At 49.1% G+C, this 20786-nt stretch overlaps 1 pseudogene; it reads left to right on the forward strand.

Annotated features, from left to right (window-relative positions):
* LOC144129641 (uncharacterized) overlaps positions 1-20527 on the forward strand; it is a 71257-nt pseudogene extending 50730 nt beyond the window's left edge.
* Positions 20528-20786: the final 259 nt, after the last annotated feature.

The following is a 20786-nucleotide window of genomic DNA, read 5'->3' on the forward strand; positions in this document are numbered from 1 at the left end:
CACACGCCAATATCGGGAATAAATAAAACGTAGTGCCATGCGCATTCTGTCCAATTTGTCAATTAAATAAGCCTGGCGCCGGGACCATACCATACTGGCATATTCATGAATCGGCTGAACGAGGGTTGTATATGGGGTTAAATTTACATGAGACGCTGCTGTAGCCAGTTCGCGATCCAAAAAAGTGAGCTGCCTGAATGCCTTTGCACTTGTCTTATTGTGAGCGTCAAATTTTAGCGTGCGCGAGAAGGTTTCACCCAAATATTTTACGTTGCTGCTTCTTCAGTTCTACTTGAACTATCAAGCTCATCGGATGCGCCTGGCCCGACCAGATAAGTGCCGATGCCCAGGGGCTGTCTATCACTGTTTTCCTTAACTCTCTGAATAGCTTCCTTGGCGACATACCTTGTCTCTAGCGGCCCATCAAATGAGGTGCCTTTCATAGCTGCATAATTTAAAAGGCCTACTGAGTCCTTTCCCAGTCACGGTGGTATGCAATCGCTAGGTGTGCGGCCTCTTTCGGGCTGCACATGCTTTCCTCCGTTTGCAGCTAACCTGATGGCGCATCACGCTGGTTCTCATAAGTAGTACTGTTTCTGACACTAGTTTGGGTGGTGTCCTATTCGCCCTTTTGGACCGCAGCGGTGGCCTACTGGTTGAGCATCCGCCTCGCATGCGGGAGGTGCGTGGTTCCATCCCTAGTGCCGCGGGGTACCCACCGGTGATACAATGCGTACAAGCTTCGCCCGGCCTGGTGCTCGACTTAATCAGGATGAAAAGCTTGAAATATGGGTCTAGGACCCCACCTTGAGGAAATAAAAACACCTTGTGCCATGGCGCTGTTTGGCCGCAGATGCCCTTGCGCCATAAAAATTCAGCATAATCATAATCATCGTCATTGTCATCCTAATCATCATCATAATAATCATCATAATCATAATCATCATCATCTGTTTGCTCGCTCTTGGTCTATGCACTCCTGGGCTTTCGACATGCGGTTGCCAGATGGCCTGGCTATCGGCAAGGAAAGCAAACGACATGCTCTGTTTCACTCGACCCTTCTTTCTTGCTGCCCGATTCTAGCGCTTTTCCTACCGAAGCTTCTTTTTGCACAATTTCATTTCAGCAGCTGACCGGGACGTGGCCGGGCTCCTTCCAGCGGAAGCATCCGATGACCTTCTTTTGCCTTCCCGATGTTTCCTCGCTCTCATCCTGCCGAGATTGAAACACCGAAACCGCTTTTGCCCCACTACTTCGGCCTGTACAAGACCCTCTTCATGACCCTGCACAAGGCTCTCGCTCGCCAACAAGCACAGAACGCAGTGTTACGGTTACGTTCCTAGGGTAGGGAGTACACAAGACAATGAGGGCCTTCAGTAGGACGACAAAAAATCTTTACAAAACGCAACGTTGGAAAATAGGGATCAAATTATTTTTTTCTTTTCCATAGCGCGTACTTACAGCTTTAAGTGTTGTATAAATGTATCCCAAAGGTAAAGCCAAAATGGAGAACTTTCGTTTGCTAAAAATTCAATGGACTTTTAAGATTAAAAACTATTTGCTGTACAAGAAGTGATGAAAAATTTCAGCAGTTAGCCGGGTGTCCTTGCGGAATAATAACTCCAAGCGGAAAGTTTTTAATTTTGCGAAAACGTGCACAAGCACCGAACTTCGTTATAACTGCTCCGCTGCATATATTTTATTAGCTTGCCCAATGACACCTTTACATTGGACTGGCTTAGGCTAGCGTTCTTCTACCAGTCAAACACCCTCTATTTCAGCCAGGAATATTTTAATACCTGCTTGGCAGATGTGTCTATGATCGTGTTGTTCAAAACTCTAGACTTGGCATAAAACATCATAAAGCTGAGATTCTCTGAAGCTTTTCTGCGTCGAAAAAAAATTAGGGTCCCCAATTGGCTTACAAAGAACAGCAATATTATGTTTATACTTTAATAACCGCAAAGATGGCTCTTTCCGAATCTGCAAAAGACTAGTATGGTGAGCTTGCGCGTGAGCCATGGCTCTTGTACCAGCCCTGCTTGTTAGTTAATTGGATAACTCACGCTTGGAATTCGTTGGAAACCGCACGGAAAACAGCGTAAAAGACAGGACTAGACAAAAGCAACACCGCTGTGTTTGTATCAACTTTTTGCGTTTCCATTGAGTGCTGTCGATCATCTTCTCGTTTAGTGTTCCTTGGCTTTTTCCTTTTTTCAGTTTTTCGTTTTTCAGTTTAATTTTTTCAGTTCATGCACATTTCAGAGAAACAGCATGCATGGTTAGCAGCAGGTATATATCACGTGGAATATGAGAAGTACGGAACAAAATAGTGGTTGGAAAGCGATACGCTCTATGTGCCATGCGGAGCCGTTCCGCAAAACTTCCTTCTGCTGTGACAAGTATTCAGAGGTGGAATACCTTGAAAGGTCAATCTAAAGTTAAGGTCTCCAGGTCTTTTATAAATCGAATAAAATGTTTATTTTAAGGAACGTACAAATAACATAAAGGGCAGAAAGTTCTATTTTTCCACATAATCGCCGTTGCGGTTCACGCATTTTTGCAGACGCTTGGGCAGTTGTATGCCCATGTCATACCAGCTCGCCGCCATGTTGTTGAGGAAGCGTTTCTCCGCATATTTCATTTTGTCATCATCAGTGAAGCGCCTACCAGCGAGGTGCTCTTTTAGCTTTAGAAACAAGTCGTAGTCACTTGGTGCCAAGTGCAGACTGTAGGATGGGTGGCTGATGACGTCCCATCCAAACTGCTCCAGAAGAGGGCAGGCAACGTGGAGGAGAGCGTTGTCGTGGAGAAGATTCACGCCCTTTCTCAGCATTCATCTACTGCGATTTTGATTCGCCCGTCTGAGTTTCCTAAGGGTCTCACAATATCTGTCCGCGTTTACGATGGTGCCAGGAGCCATGAAGTCTACCAACACTACCCCATTTCGATTCCAAAACACAGTTACCATGACTTTGCCGCAGACTGTGTTTGCTTGAATTTTCGCGGCTTGGGCGAAGAGGAGTGCAGCCACTCACGTGATTCTTGTTTGGTCATAGGTGTGAAGTGGAATGCTCAGGTTTCGTCACCCGTAGTAATGAAATCCAAAACAAACTTCATCTCCAAACGCCCAAGAAATTCGCGGGAGGAGTCAACGCGTTGCCGTTGATGGTCGTCTGTGAGCGTTCGCGAAACTCATCTTGCGCACACCTTCTGATATTTCAACTTTCCTGTGAAAATTGTATCTATAGTTCTTCTAGAAACGCCAGGAACCAAAACGCAGACTTCGTCGAGTGTGGTCCTCTGATCCTGCCGCATCATTTCTTAGACCTTCTAGATTGTCTCATCACAAATTGACGGACTCCCGCTTCTTTCTTCGCCTTGAATTTCAGTGCGACCAGCTGCGAAGTCCCTACCCCACATGCGGACGTTTATAACATCCATGCACAATTTTACGTACACTTCCGTCAAGTGGCCATGAATTTAAATTGGTTGAACGCCTTTTGCTTTCAAAAATCAAATAACTGCGCGAACCTCGCACCAGGCGGTAGCTACAAAGGGGCGCTACATTTCAAATGCCTGCCGTGCCAAGACTGACTGTCGCTCTCGCGCTGAGTCACGGCTTGTTTTGCAATCCGGGAGCAATGAATCGGAGTCGTATTTTATGCGTTATGTTATGATTACAGTGATTGCAGTTTATTACATTTTCAGTCTTTTATTTCCTCTGGAATGCATTCATTGCTTCAGGAGATTCAGTTCTATTCCATTTTATTTCCCCGATACTTCTGAGTCAAGACAAACAATTAAGAAGTGGATGTTAACCTGCTCTCTTGAAAACGCTATGTATTATTGGCATTGCCTCGAGCCTTAGGAACACTCTGGTGTCCTCTCCGTATTTCCTCTCATTAAAGAGACTGCGAAGAAAAAAGTATACCTGCATCCTTGGGGCGCTGTGTTATGATAAAAAAAGATATCATTCTCCCTGAAAACACGGGTTTTGTAGCTAGATAAAGCAAACAACGAATTACATGTATTGCTAAAACCGGTCATTTCTCGATTAAAATAGAAGTGTCGACGCCGATTTTTGTGCGCGGTTGCTATAGGCTACGCTGTAATACCTTTTGACTTTAAAATGGCGACAAGCCGTCGCTTCCTTAAGTACGTAACTGTTTTTACTCGGGTTTCATCAAGAATTTGAAACCAAATTATCGCCGAATATAAATGTGCATTTCGCTGCCGCAAAAACGGTAACGTAGTCAAAAGGCGCCGAAGATTCTATTTTTATTCAGAACACTAATTGGAGTAAAGTATTTCCAGTGCTTTTTTGAAGATATGTCTCACTGGTCGACGCAGATTCCGGATTTGTGAGCTGCTTTGTATGAACTTAGTTTTATGCAGCAATATATTATCTTCCGCTGAGATTTTTTCCACGCATGACGGGACGGCAGATTCATTTGGCAGGAATCCTTTTTTTTTCTAGAGTAAAAGGTTCTAATTATTCTCCCATTTATATATGAGGCTGTGTTAGGTTGTCGGAGCATTAGTTGCCCATGCTCGCTCATGGGTATAGAAGTAAAGCCTAATTTCACGCTAAAAAAATGGCTACCGCGAGTGTCGGCTCCCTCCAAAATCAAACGTGGCTTCAAGTTTCTTTCACCCATTCACCGCTCTAAGTCGCCTTAATGAGGCAGTGTAAGGAAAGCAACTGAGATTCAAAGTATGCCTAATGTGGTGTCACGTAGTGGTGACGGCAGTCGAAGCTGCGATGAGGACGGACGAACGGGTCTTTTAAAAGAGCTGTTCATTGGGCTGACTTGCACCCAAAATGGACTGAATCACTCGGCGGCGGCGAAGCGACAAGCGTGCTCGGCGGTCGTCGAACAGAATGCCGGCCGCTGTCGGCCGTGCTCAATTTAAAGCTGATAGCGAACTTCCGAGATAAAGAGCGCAAAGTTACTAGAACATTCCGGAACAACGTAAAATCAGCTCTGCCTGGCTGCGATCAATCGAGATAAAGTGATGTGGAGGCATCTTTGAAAAACGAACATGCTGCAAATATTCGCGGCATTACTCCCCTCTCAAAGAAGCATCGACCCGATGCATTAAAACAAATAAAGCGACTAGTAAGGAAAAAACGGATCTTGCGAAAATAGAGCATGGAAATGCAGCGGACTTTAAAGCGCATAATACGGCTTGAGACGGACTACATGGACAACTTCTGGTCGTACGCGGCGTCGCTGGGATGCAGTCATTGCGTCAAGGATGACTTCATAATCCAGTTCACCCAGCCGACGAAGAACCTTGTACGGGCCGATATAGCTGCGCAAAAGCTTTTCACTCAATCCACGGCGGCGAATGGGCGTCCACACCCAGACTTGGTCTCCTGGCTTGTATTCCGCATTGCGTCTTCGTAGGTTGTAGCGTATGGCGTCGGACCGCTGCTGACCTTTGATCCGTAATCGGGTAAGCCTTCGAGCTTCTTCTGCGCGTTGAAGGTAGGCGGCAATGTCGACGTTCTCTTCTTGTGTAACGTTGGGCAGCTTGGCGTCTAGCGTGGTCGTGGCCTCCCTGCCATGGACGAGCCTAAAAGGCGTCATCTTGGTGGTCTCCTGCACTGCGGTGTTGTAGGCGAAGACGACGTAAGGCAGGATAACATCCCAGGTTTTGTGTTCGGCATCGACATACATAGCGAGCATATCGGCGATGGTTTTGTTCAGGCGCTCGGTCAGTCCGTTGGTCTGCGGATGGATGCAGTTGTCCTCCGGTGGCTGGTTTGGCTGTAGCGCAGGATGACTTGCGTTAGTTCCGCCGTGAATGCTGTTCCTCTGTCCGTGATGAGCACATCGGGGGCGCCGTGTCGAAGAAGAATGCACTCCACGAAAAATTTGGCGACTTCTGCTGCTGTTCCGTTCGGTAGGGCATTCGCCTCGGCGTAGCGGGTCAGGTAGTCGGTCGCTATGATGATCCACTTATTTCCAGATGTTGACGTTGGAAAAGGGCCAAGCAAGTCCATGCCAATCTGCTGAAAGGGTTTTGAGGGAGGTTCAATGGGGCTCAGAAATCCTGCAGGTCGTGTGGGAGGAGTCTTTCGTCGCTGACAATTTCGGCAGGTTTTCACATAGTGTGCCACATCGGCAGACAGTCGGGGCCAGTAATACTTGTCTTGAATGCGGCGGAGGGTGCGAGTAAACCCGAGATGTCCAGCTGTCGGCTCGTCGTGTGAAGCCTGTAGAACTTCTTCGCGGAGACAAGTAGGTACAACAAGGAGGTAGGCTGTTTTGTTCGCTGTAAAGTTCTTCACAAGGACCTCATTCTGCACACAGAAGGAAGACAGTCCTCGCTTGAATGCAGCGGGGGTAAAGTAACCTTGCCCTCCAGGTACTCGATGAGGCCTTTTAGGTCGGGGTCCGAGCGTTGCTGCTGAGCAAAAGAGCTGGGGCTGATGGGTCCCAGGAAGGCGTCCTCATCGTCGTCCGGCGGCTGTGCATCTACAGGAGCCTGTGAAAGGCAATCGGCGTCAGAGTGCTTGCGTCCGGACATGTAAACGACGGTGACGTCAAACTCCTGGAGACGCAGACTCGATCGAGCGAGTCGGCTAGAGGGGTCCTTCAAATTGGCAAGCCAGCAGAGCGCGTGGTGGTCGCTGACCACCTTGAACGGCCGTCCGTAGAGGTAGGGGCGGAATTTTGACGTAGCCCAGATGATGACAAGACACTCCTTCTCAGTTGTCGAATAGTTAGCCTCGGCCTTGGAAAGGGAACGGCTAGAGTATGCGATGACTTTCTCCAGCCTGTCGCTTTTTTGAACGAGGACGGCGCCTAGTTCCACGCTACTTGCGTCGGTATGAACTTCAGTATCGGCGTTTTCATCATAATGCGCAAGGATCGGTGGGGACTGTAATCGACGCTGAAGTTCCTTGAAGGCTTCTGCTTGCGGCGCTTCCCATTTAAATGGCACGTCTGCCTTCGTCAGTTGGGTCAGGGGCTCGGCGATGCGCGAAATGTTTTTCACAAATCGTCGGTAGTATGCGCACAGTCCGAGAAATCTGCGCACTGCTTTCTTATCGGCTGGCGGTGGAAACTGTTCAATAGCAGCTGTTTTCTGCGGGTCTGGGCGTACTCCTTCCTTGCTAACGATGTGGCCTAGAAACAGCAGTTCTTCGCAAGCAAAGTGGCATTTCTCTGCTTTCAAGGTTAGGAAAAACTTCTTGATTGCGTCTAGTACTGTTCGAAATCTTTTGAGGTGCTCTTCAAAGTTCGAGGCAAAGACAACGACGTCATCTAAATATACCAGAGAAATTTGTCACTTCAGGCCTGCCAGCCCTGTATCCCTTACACGCTGAAACGTCGCTGGTGCGGAACAGAGACCAAATGGCATCACCTTGAACTCAAACAGCCAATCCGGAGTGATGAATGCTGTCTTCTCGCGATCTCTTTCGTCGACCTCAATTTGCCAGTAGCCGCTCTTGAGGTCCATCGATGAGAAATATTTGACGTTGCAGAGGCGGTCCAGTGTGTCGTCGATGCGGGAGAGGGGGTAGACGTCCTTCTCTGTTATGTTGTTCAAGCGGCGGTAATCCACGCAGAATCGAAGTGAGGCGTCTTTCTTTCTCAGTAGAACAACCGGTGCCGCCCATGGGCTGTTTGAAGGCTGTATGACGTCATCGCGAAGCATTTCTTTGACTTGGTCCCGGATGGCTTGTCGTTCTCGCGGTGACACACGGTAGGGGCTTTGACGAAGAGGTCGGATGTGTTGATCCGTTATAATGCGATGCTTGGTAATTGGCGTCTGTCGCACCTTCGGCGATGTCGAAAAACACTCACTGTAGCTTTGAAGCAGATTGCGGATCTGGTCTTGTCTGTTCCGGTGCAGGGCTGGGTTGATGTCGAAAGTGGGCGAATTCTCTTGGTCAGGCGAATCTTCTGCGGAAGGGTCGGAGAGGGCGAAGGAGTCTCGTGCGTCAGATATTTCGCCGAAGAAAGCAATCGTCGTTCCTCTGTTAATGTGCCGGTATTCTTCGCTGAAGCTAGTCAGCAGTACTTCGGGCTTGCCATTGCGCAAATGTGTGATGCCTCTTGCGATGCTGATTCCTCGGTCTTGGAGCAACTGCATGTTGCCCTCGATGATGGCTTTGGCGTTTCTTCCTTTCTTCTTTCACTCCTTCCTTTATCCCTTCCCTTAAGGCGCGGTTCAGGTGTCCAACGATATGAGACAGATACTGCGCCATTTCCTTTCACCCAAAAAACAATTATTATTATTATTAATATTAATAATGGCTTTCGTGGCGCCTACGTTCAGGATAACACTTGATCGGTGTGGGACGCTCACTTCTTCCTCCAGGACACTCAAGGCATCGTGATTTTTCCGAGTTTTCATCGAAGCTATGGCTTCGTCCGTCAAAAGCGTGATCAGCTTGGATCGCAGGTCGATGATCGCCTGAAGCTCATTAAGGAAATCCATACCCAAGATCACTTCGCAGGAGCATTGCGGTAGCACAACAAAGGTCGCAGGATAGGTATGTCCTTTGACAGTCACTCGCGCTGTGCATCGTCCTGATGGCGTAATGAGGTGGCACCCTGCGGTTCGAATTTGTGGGCCGTCCCAAGCCGTTGTGACTTTTCTCAGCTGCGCAGCGAATGTTCCATTAATCACCGAGTAATCGGCTCTGGTGTCGACTAGAGCGATAACTTTCCGGCCGTCGATAGTCACTTATAAGTCAGAGGTCCTGGCTCTTGCATTGCACGTCGCTCTTGGCGTCTGGTCACGGCTTCGTCGCGTATGCGAGTCGCGGGTGGGGCGTGTGGTCGAAGCACTTCTGGGTGGCGGCGTCGTTTTCAAGGCAGCCTGCGTCGCGGTCGGGGTTCTCATTGTGTGCGGCGTCGGTGCAGCGAGTGCCGGTTCTTCATGCGGCGTCGCGGGTGCAGCGTCTTCTTGGGGCGTGGTCGGTGGAGGATCTTCGGCGTTTCGCTCTTGAGCAACCTCACCTCCAGAGCAACCTCACCGCCTTTAGTTTCCCCTACGGGAGCTGGGAGACCTTCATCGTACCGCGGCTGCATAGCTGCGGCGTGGCGACGCAAAGCGCGAGGTTGACGGCGATGGTGAGCGCGAAAAGCGGTTCGGCGTGTACTCTTCTCGACGCAGGTACTCGTCGATTTCTTGCGGACGTTGCCCGAAACGCGGTCGTGGGGCTTTAATGGCAAATCCTCGAAGACCGATACCTCAGTACGGGCAGTGACGAAGAATATGGCCGGCCTCACCGCAGTGGAAGCACAACGGCCGGTTGTCGGAAGTCCTCCAGTCGTCGCATTTCCTGGGGCTTGAGCGTCGGTCATAGGCTGGGCGGGCCGGGGCTGGGAGGCGGCGTTGTGGAACAAGTGGCTCATCTCGGGGAGGACGTGGGGGTTGTCGTTGGGGCTGGGCAGTCCTTACTGCAGCGGCGTAGGTCATGGCCTGGGGTTCTGTGGCCGTCGGGGTGCCAAGTGCCTGTTGCACTTCTTCCCGTACCACGTCCATCAGAGTCGCTGCTTGTGGCTGTGGGGAGGATGGCAGTAATCGGCGTAGCTCCTCTCGGACGATTTCGCGGATAACTTCCCGCAAGCTGTCACTGGTGGTGGCCGGCGTGTCCGAACGGATTGCACAGGCAGAGGAAGGACAATTGTACTGCCGAGCTCGGACGTCGAGGGTCTTCTCAATCGTGCAGGCTTCTTGCATGAATTCCTCGACTGTTTTTGGCGGCTGGCGGACGAGGCTTGCAAAGAGTTGTTCTTTTACGCCGCACATTAAGAACTGAACATTCTTTTCCTCGGTCATCCCGGGGTCGGCGCGGCGAAATAGGCGCTTCATCTCCTCGACGTAACTGCGGACGGGATCATTTGGAAGCTGGATCCTGGACTCGAGGAGTCGTTCGGCTCTTTTTTTCCTCACGACACCTGTGAATACCTTCAAAAGTTCTCTCTTGAATAGCTCCCATGTCGTAAGGGACGACTCGTAGTTTTTGTACCACGTGCGTGCGGGGCCATCCAATGATAAGAACACGTGTCCAATTTTTGCCGCATCATCCCACTTGTTGAACGACGCCACGTGCTCAAATTGATCCAACCATTCTTCAGGGTCTTCGCCTAGAGATCCATTGAAATTTGGCGGCATCCGCGGCTGCTGCAGTATGATCGCTGTCGACATCTTTGGCGAGGTTGCGGTTCTCGTATTCGCTTCTTTTCGCTGTCTTGTGCGGTTCGGCAGTTTCCCGAACTCAGGCTCCTCTCCCTGGAGACGTCGGCTGGCTCGCTGAGCTGCTGGCTCGTCCTCGGGTGCGAAGCGCTCAGGGCTGGCTTCACGACTTGAAGGGGGCGTCCGTAACATGGAAGGCTACCCCGCACCTCCACCAGATGTCACGTAGCGGTGACGGCCGTCGAAGCAGCGATGAGGACGGACGAAAGGGTTTTCTAAAAGAGCTGTTTATTGGGTTGATTTGCACCCAAAATGGACTGAATCACTCGGCGGCGGTGAAGCGACAAGGGTGCTCGGCGGTCGTCGAACAGAATGCCGGCCGCTGTCGGCCGTGCTCAATTTAAAGCTGATAGCGAACTTTCGAGATAAAGAGCGCAAAGCTACTAGAACATTCCGGAACAACGTAGAATCAGCTCTGCCTGGCTGCAATCAATCGAGATAAAGTGATGTGGCGGCATCTTTGAAAAACGAACATACTGGATATATTCGCGGCAGTATTTTATCCTTGCTAATCAGGCGCGGTACAGGATCCAACCGTGCGTATTCTGACAGTAATCAGCATGGATATGAGGCTCATCTTGGGTCGCTTCGGCGCCGTCTCTACGTTCAAGCGGCAATGGTTTTGTTTTTGTAAGCTGTGGTACCGTTTGTTTCCGTCTTTTTGCATTTCTTGTTCTGCCAATTCTTCCGACGTCTACACAACTCTTGCGAGGCTGCTGTTATTTTTTTCGTGTATTATTTGAGGCATGTTTAGCTCACATTTCAGGTAACGATAAATGCGCCGATATCAGCGAACTTTACCGAAGAAAAATAACGTGAGGTTACTACTCCTACGCGTCTACTATATTTAATGCAGCTGATTTTCCGGCTACTACTACCATTACTGCTACTGCGACTACAGCTACGGTTACTGCTACCACTACCACTACAAAATCTACTACTATTTCTGCTTCAACCACTATTGTACGTATAGCACCACTATTTTATAGTAATATTATAGTGTAGCACGAACATTTTAAGCTCGGATATTTTGAATTACTGGCTATATCGAGCCAAAAGATTATTCCGTCTAAAACAGTGAGTGAGCGTACATGAATGCCGCGCTTTATATCGAACTTTATTTTCGCCAATAGTTCGATATATCGAACGGCGTGCCGCGACCCTGCAAGTAGCGCTTCTCCTAACTAGCTAATATTAATAATAATATTTGGTTACTGGGGAAAGCAAATGGCACAGTATCTGTCTCATATATCATTGGACACCTGAACCGCGCCGTAAGGGAAGGGATAAAGGAGGGACTGAATGAAGAAAGGAAGGTAGATGTGCCGTAGTGGAGGGCTGCCTCCTAACTAGCTCTCGGATCACTTTACGCGCGCCGAGATTGGTCGAACGCGTGACCCTGGGAATCTGCTTCGGCGCAGCGTTGTGATACCGTCTGAAGGTGAACATGGGGTGTCCTTCAGGGTGATCTTTGTAGTCGTGTACTCATTTTTCACGCCAAACAACTTTTACGCGCTGCAGCCAATATAATTACCTGCAGCTTTTTTCTGAATGTATGATTTATTGCGCTATCTGTCATTGCTGGCTTATGCTTTGATTTTGATTTGCCATTTATAGGAGGTCCCGATACAGTCGCTGACTATGGGGACTCATTCTGTGCGTAATTTTTGTAATGAATTCTAACCTTGCTGCAATAAAATGAATTTCATTGAATTGAGAGGTGTAGCGGCTGGGGCTCGCTTCTCAGAAACAAGGTTTATCTGAATTTTTATGAGTGACTTTTTTTCTATTGATAGTGCTCCCGTGTCCGAATTATACATCTTATAATGGGAAGTGGCTATCTCCGCAGCAACGTCCGTTGCGGCTTCAGTGCTAAATAAGTTAGGCAAAGCAAACGTCTTGTCAGAAGTGCGCTGCCAGCACGCCGGTAAGCGGAACGCCACTGAAAGTAGCGCGTCTATAACATGGATGTAATGTATTCTTGCTTCTAGTGTAAAGATAAGCTAATCTCTATCCGTTTTATGTATATCGAATAATATATACATCGAACTATTTAGGTATCTCCTTCGTGTACGATACATGTGGGTTCTAAAGTAATCGTGGAAGTCGAATAAATATTACTATTGTAATCAATATTGCTTTTACTAGCATTGTTGACAGTAGTCTGCTGATTGTCCGCATTGGCGCGCACGTCCATCTCCAACATTCCGAGCGTTTGGTGGCAGCGCTAAGCTTATGAAGGGGACATGCGATTACTTTTACAGCCCCACGCATCATTCCCGGTATTCAGCGCCAAGTTAGCAAAGACAAAGAAAGAGGCACAAAACGAAAGGCAAATATAGAAAACCAGGAGAAGAATGAGGAAGAACTTGATGCGTCCATCACTTGATATGCAGCTGTGAAAGAGCAAAAATGCTGCCAAGGGATATAGATGCAGCATGCAGATGGCTAGCAGTTCATGTTAGGAAGATAGACGCTCTGGCGATAGTAGAAAGAAGCTGAAAAAATGAGGTATTTATATAATAATACGCAATCAAAATGAAATCATAAAGTGAGATACAACGCCTCTTTGATGCGGAAGCGGATGCCCTGTGACTTTGATGTTGCCGTTCGGGGCAAATAGTTCGAAAACTGACAGCTTAAGTGCACAGGCACTTTAATGTTCGCTCCTACTGCAAAAGCTGCAAAGACAAGCACGCATAGAATATCGCGCAGAGTATAAGTGCTAAAGGCCAAACTTCTGTTAGAAACGATTACAGTACAGGTGAGCTGAGTTGACAGGAGGGGACTTATTGGCGGCACTCATATGCTTAGCGGGACAAGTGCGTATGAAAATACAACGAAGACACATGAGCGAATGAAAACCCCCCCGGCTGTCCCCAAGGCGATACTGCAGTGGAGCTCAATTTGAAATTGAAGAGCAGAAATAAGTAAACGCTGCTGATCCACTCCACGCCTGCCAGAAATAAGTGCACGGTATAGTGAAGCAGAAAGAGAATTTAAAGAATTGAGTAATAGATGCTTACAATTGTCATCTTACCTCTCTTGGACGCAGTCATAGCTAAGGTGAATGCATACAGCTCAACTTCGATAAGGTTTCCATGAAATGCAACGAACTAGACTACTGAACACTGGCAACTCTTCGCGCTGTGCAGTCGCCCAGCTAATTAAGGAAATAGGATGCAGCCAATGAGGTTAACTTTTCAGAAATTTGGCAGTGGCTTAGCTCGGCTATGCCAAGATATGCGTAGCGAAAGCTAAGGCATAACATGGTTAGCCTTGATTCATCTTGACTGCAAATCCAGGTCATGTTGTTCATCGGTTTGTTGAGCCTGCTGAAGTCTCTTGGTCGCATTCCATCGTTCATCACGGGCCGTCTTTAGTGAAGCAGGACTCAGGTCTCTCCTCCGGCTGCTGTCTCTGTTGCTTGCGGTCGAGATATCGGACGTTAAACGTGCCCGTCTCGAGGAGGCGCACTCACGGCAATTAGCCAGTCGTTCGGCGCGCTTATCCGCTGTTTCTTCGGCGATTCGTTTCCTCTTCATCTCGTTCCGATATAGATTCCAGGCCTCCTAATTCTAATAAGAATTGTCGCCGTCCATACTGCCCGCTATACTGTGGATTGTGGTGCACGCGAGCTCTCCTGTTCAATCCTACGACTGGTTATCAGGCATGCGACGCAGCTCGCGAAGCGAGCGGAGGCGAGCGCAACGACGAGAAACGCGGTGTGACGTCATACCAAATGCCGGCCGTGCCGATCCGCGCGGTGTGATGTCATGACAGATAGCGCGACTAGGGCGCGAACCTTAGCGTACCTCAATGCCAGCGCCGGGGTGGAGACAACTTCAGCGGCGCCGCCATATTGAATCACACGGGATCAGCGGCGCTAGCGTCTGTAACGGCGCCGTTCATGCTCTCGGAGCGCTTAAAAGTGCTTTAACTTGAATGGCCTTTTGCAGCGAGAGCTACACTGGGCTACCAGTCGAGCATTTCGCGGTACATGGGAGAGGGCAGTTGTGATTCAATATGGCGGCGTCGCTTAAGTTGTCTCCACCCGGGAACAGCGGCGCTGGCATTGAGGCACTCTAGCGAAAAACAGTAACCGTCTCACATATCTCGTTGGACGCCCGAACCATGTCGTAAAGGAAGGGATAAAGGAGGGAGAGAAAGAAGAAAGAGAATAATGAAAATTGAAAGTTGGATTTTGAGGAAATCGCGGCGCTGCGCAGCGGCGGAACACCGGTGGCTCGGTGCTACTATTGGCGCAAGCGCAGTAGTGACTAGGGAGAGAGAAAGAGAGAATTATCTCATGTGGATTAGCTCAGCTATTCCAGGATATACAAAGCGAAAGATGCCGGGGTTCACTGTGTTCATTGGCGTTGGCATTTAAAATGTTCTAGACGACGATGGCTTTGAGGAAAAGAAGATCGCATAACTGGCTCCATTGATATGCGGACAGCTCATTCGAGCTTTAGACATGCGGCGTTTTGAGAGAGAGATGTGGCCTGAATGCATTAGCGCTGACAGTGTTGTAGCTGACATGCAGCACTGCAGCAATAGCTAGGCCGAAGCGTTCATCTGGTGATCAATCTCTCGCGATCAACCATTAACCGCATGCCACCTCCCAGGGTGGCAGGGAGGGCGCGCTGCCATCCAGTGTGCGGAAGGCAATCAAAGCAGGCTTGTGCAGTTTGACACCAGCGCCACGTACATGAAAGCGCGATTAAGGTCTCCACGGACCCATGGAGCCAGTTTTTCGCCTTTCTTTATTTAAAACGAACTAATAATAATAATAATAATAGTAATTGGTTTTGGGGGAAGGAAATGACATAATATTTGTCTCAGATATCGTTGGACACCATTCACTTCTACTGAAGGTGCATATATGTCATTGGTGCAAACCACAAGACCCCCAGTTTTACATTTTACTCTCCGCAAGCCCCGCCGCGGTGGCTAAGTGGTTAGGGCGCTCGACTACTGATCCGGAGCTCCCGGGTTCGAACCCGACCGCGGCGGCGGCGTTTTTATGGAGGAAAAACGCTAAGGCGCCCGTGTGCTGTGCGATGTCAGTGCACGTTAAAGATCCCCAGGTGGTCGAAATTATTCCGGAGCCCTCCACTACGGACCTATTTGTTCCTCTCTTCTTTCACTCCCTCCTTTATCCCTTCCCTTACGGCGCGGTTCAGGTGTCCAACGATATATGAGACAGATACTGCGCCATTTCCTTTCCACCAAAAACCAATCTCCGCAAATAATGTTATTCAGATTAGCAGTTTTGGTAGTCAGTTTCGGCACATGTCGTCAGCAACAGCAGCGATACTAGCGGTTGTTACACCAACTATCTCTACTTTGAGCTTGACCTTTGTCTTTGACCTCCAATCAAACGAGAAAGCACCTGCCGGCATCGAATGCGCAGGTCATGAAAGCGGGTTCTGGTGCACTTTGATGCGTTCACGGAACGCTAGGTGTGATCGATGCTTCGCCTGCCGTGGAAACCGACGCCCGAACCGCACTCGTAAGAGAAGGAAAATAGAAATGAAAACTCGTTTTAAGGAAAGAAATTAGCTCCGCCGCGGTGGCTTAGTGGTTAGGGCGCTCGACTACTGATCCGGAGTTCCCGGGCTCGAACCCGACCGCGGCGGTTGCGTTTTTATGGAGGAAAAACGCTAAGGCGCCCATGTGCTGTGCGATGTCAGTGCACGTTAAAGATCCCCAGGTGGTCGAAATTATTCCGGAGCCCTCCACTACGGTACCTATTCTTACTTTCTTCTTTCACTCCCTCCTTTATCCCTTCCCTTACGGCGCGGTTCAGGTGTCCAACGATATATGAGACAGATGCTGCTCCATTTCCTTTCCCCCAAAACCAATTATTATTAAGGAAAGAAATTACGCCGCACCATAAGAAAAGGAAAATGGATTTGGTTTTAAGAAAACGTGGAGGACGCTTAAGCTTCGTCTTTAAATGTGAGACGCGGCAGCGTGCTGCATGCAGCGTTGCCAATGAGTCCATCGAACGCAATCGCCCGTTCACCTCGACGCGTGGCACGTTGGACAATTTGAAATGAAATGAAATCTTTATTTGCCATCAAATACAGATGGGGGGTTGTAGAAAAAAAGCTGTCATTGGAAATCTTGACGGGTCCACAAACCCTTAGTTTGGCAGAGTGGCGGCAACCCGTAACATATTCTTGATATGCAAACATATACATACATATTTAATATGATACAGACTTAGTACTCGTAAACGACAACAACAGAAAACAAAAAGAACAGAAAACAACAGCGGAACTCACTTCTACAAATCCAAACGAAAGCAACAGCAAGGCTAGATAATATTACATAGAAACCAAATACATCTGCACGGGGTCCTTGTAGGTTGCCGTGAAGAGGTTAAAACGGGCAGAATTATAATAATTCAAAAGCGTTGGTATTGTGTACTTAAGGCACTGTTTCCCGTAACTTGAACGTGACATTGGTACTGACCAATCCTCGAAGTGTCTTGTAAGGTAACTTGGAGTTCTGTCTTGTAATTGGGATAGGTTACGTATATTGTTGATATTCCTGTGGATTTCTTGTTTATATACATAGCTTAAGCGATATCTATAGAGATTGTGAGCTGGAATTACACCAGAGTTAGTAAAAAAAGTTGAGGTGGAAGCAGTATAAGAAGCATTATACGTGTGTGGGAGATACTTTTTCTGTAACAGGTGGATGTGTTCTATATTAGTGGATGTTGTGTTTCCCCATACTAAGTGACAATAGTTCAAGTGTGACTGAAAGAGTGAATGATAAAGCAAACGTTTTATGCGTGTGGGAAGGATATACCTTAAACGACCTATAACACCAGGTATTTGATTTATTTTGCTTAGATCATGCTGCTTGACGTGATTAGGAAAGGACGCCTGTCGCACATATCACGGTGGACACTCGAACCGGCCCGTAAAGGAACGAAAATGAAATGAAATTTGGTTTAAGGCAGGCAGGCAGGCAGGCTGGCAGGCTGACAGACTGGCTGGCAGGCTGGCTGGCAGGCTGGCTGACAGGCTGGCTGGCTGGCAGGCTGGCAGGCTGGCAGGCAGGCAGGCAGGCAGGCAGGCAGGCAGGCAGGCAGGCAGGCAGGCAGGCAGGCAGGCAGGCAGGCAGGCAGGCAGGCAGGCAGGCAGGCAGGCAGGCAGGCTGGCTGGCTGGCTTGTGCTGTGTATAGGTGTGCGGAAAGAGAGGTGCCTGCTCATAGGGCTGGGGCGAAGGAGTGCCCCTTCCTTGCCGAGAGGATAGCAAGGATGCGGCTCCGTACTGATTATGAAATTCATTGATCACTGCCATGTATTTTTCGAAGGGCGGAGGGCCGTGCTCTTTCATCTCCATACACACTCTGTCCGGCGCCTGCCTCTCAGATTATGGCGCTGGCGTTCGTCACTATCACTGTGTCATCCCTTCCTATTGCATTTAGAGGACTGTACATTTAAAAGCTATCCTTTCAATCTCTTATCACTTCTTTCTCTTTTTCGTGCAGGCCAGGTAGGCACGTACCCTGTGCCTGTTTCATTTCTTCACCTCTTTGTTCACAACTTTTTCTGTAATGCCTCTACTTTTACCGTCCTTTCTTTTTTCCAACCGCCCAAACACGGCTCCTTCGCTCGTCTACAAATGCATAACTCCTTTGCCTCTTCCTCGCTTCTTAAGCGACGGGCGCGACACGGCTCTCGGTTCCCTCTGGTGGCCTTATTTTCGTACACCACCCAACTCATGTATATCTCTTTCACCGCCCCTCGCATTCACTGATTCTCCCTCTCTCAATATTTACCATTATTATTTCTGCTGAACTCTCCGCTACACAACTTTTCAACATGGAGCATTCCTGCTTGCACTGCCTGCAGCTTCAGCCCACATAATCAACAATAACGATGCCTAATCTAACATTTTCGTTAATTCAAGCCGACCTCGATCACTACCGGAACGCCGCACCAGTATTAATTGACAGGATGAGAGAGGGGGACTTCCAGTTCGCACTCATGTCGGACCCCTACATATGCGCAGACATCATAACATGCATTCCACCGGAATAGTCCATGTTCGCTGCCTCCTCGCACCCCCGATTAGCAATCCTCGCCCGACAAAACACATTCGACATGTTTCCTATTGTCGTTTTCCACCCGAGTTGTAGCAGTCATCTGTTCCACGGCCACCGCGTCTTACCTACTCATATCAGCCTATGTACCCCCCACACACTCCCATGACCCAAACATTCGACGATATTTGACATGCATTCATCCTCACAGAGGGCATGCGGGTTATTCTTGGCGGCGATTTTAATGCAAAGCACACAGCCTGGGGACCACATATTTGTAATTTTTGGGTAAGATAATTCCTTAATTTCGCTGTCCTAAGGTTTTTAATTTTAAAATACCCGGCATCCCCTCGTACCTATTCAACCCCATACACAGATAGCTGGATCGACTTAACACTAGCATCCCCCGAAATGATCTCCGCACCATACCCATGGACAGTATCTGAAACAACGCACACGAACTCACAGAGGCACTACACGTCTCCTACACGACATACCTCGTGACCCCTTCTTTGATGCGGTGGCTGATGTTCATTTGGGCTCGGCGGACGTAATTGACACTATTACAAAATCCCAATACATTTTAGACAAATCACGCAAACGCCACTCATCAGTAGACTGACTCTAAACAGAATAAACATTCCTGCGTCCTGATGGTGACATGAACTCACCACCGGACGATCATGGATGTGCGCACTACGCAAGAGATGCCAACGCTGCAGACCATCTAATGGGACATCACGGACACATTTATTACACCATCCTTCGAACCTTCCGACTACACGTTGACGAGGCCCGACACATTGACACTCAATCATTGACATATGACTGTATAAAAATCGGCGTATACGGCCGCCGATTCAATATTGCTTTCGGTAGGTAGCGTGCACCCCTCAAACTATCATCCATATTGCTCCCTGACTGCACTCTCACCACTTCTTTACTTTGCACAGCCAACACTTTTTTGTCAGCGCACATTTCGACAGATGACACGTCCATTGACCTTCCGCACCACACACACACATCAGATCAATAGCGCAAGACCCGGCACTGGGTGGTCCGGATGACGTGTCCATTAATTACGGCGAGATTGACTGGGCGGTCTCTTGCATAAAGCAGGGCACAGCGTCCGGTCTGGATGGGCTCACGCCAAGGCTGATCACGGAACTTTGCAGAATGAATCCACATTTTTTCACTACAATATCCTCCGTGGCATTGAGTTTTGGTCACTTACCCGTGGCCTGACGCAAGGGCAGGAAAATTTTCATTCATAAGCCAGGCAGACCACAGTATGCCCACACATCATACCCCCCCCCCCCCCCCCCATCGTAATGAACTCGGTGTTAGGCAAAGTGCTGGAGCGTCTTCTCTATGCTCGCCTCTACCACTTCATGGCCCACAAAATTTACTTCATTCCAACCAATTCAACTTTACATACAGCGATGTGCCGTACAGGCATTTTACGCTTTAGTCTCTAAATTAAGAGGGTTCCGTGCGGATGGCCTCGACGCCGTAATAATTTTCATCGATTTCAAAGGTGTTTTCGACAGTGTATGGCACCCTCTAGTGCTCAGTTCCAGCACTGAGCAACCTCTAATGCTCAGTGCCCGAGAAACTTTCGCGTGCTGCCCCGGTCTTTTCTATCGGACCGCGAGGTGGTGTTCCGCTCTAACGCGGGCGACGCGGTTGCGCGTCGCACTTTGGGGAGGCCGCAAAGATCTCCGCTGTCACCGCTCCTCTGGAATATAGTGGTGAGTGGCTTGCTCGAGCTGCCGATGCCAGAGGGCCTATCGCTCTAGACGTACGCAGACGACGTCGTCATCATTGTTCATGGATCCAACAGAGACCAGCTGACGGCTCTTGCGGAGGATGCGCTCGGCCGAGTAGCCTCGTGGGCGAAGCGGGCGAGGGTTTCCATCACCAGGGAGAAGACGATGTGCCTTCTTATCTCTCCTGTTATGGGGAGGCGGGGGGGGGGGGCGCACACCTCCTGCCATTCTCCTCGATGGAGCACGCCTTCAATACAGGCCCTCTGTCAGGGTGCTTGGCGTGGTCTTTGACGGCACCCTCTTGTTTATAGCCCACCGGGATTTACTAAACGAGCGTGCCGAGATGCTCTCTGCACGCCTCGGCACTTTCTTGAGGCTCAGTGGCACGCTGGCTCCCGAGCGGCTCAGGGCACTTTACACCCATGTAGTCTTGCCGGCTCTCACATACGCGTCCCCTGTGTGATGGAACGAGCGCCCTCACTCAGGTTTACCTACTCGTTTGGTTTCCGTGCAGCGGGCCCGCTTCTGGCGTTGGTCTGGGCATATTCCACAACGAGCACCAGGGCGCTTCAAATGCTTTTGAGGGCGCCTCTTCTCCAGTTCGATCTTAGCAGGTTGAACGTGGAGTTTGCGGTCTTCACACGCAAATTGGATGTTTTGTTCGGATCAAAAACTTTTCGCGCCTCCGAAGAGGCAGTACCTGTCGATGGCACGATCGAGAA

This window comes from Amblyomma americanum, chromosome 4, assembly GCF_052857255.1.
Source record: "Amblyomma americanum isolate KBUSLIRL-KWMA chromosome 4, ASM5285725v1, whole genome shotgun sequence".
Taxonomy (NCBI): Eukaryota; Metazoa; Arthropoda; class Arachnida; order Ixodida; family Ixodidae; genus Amblyomma; species Amblyomma americanum.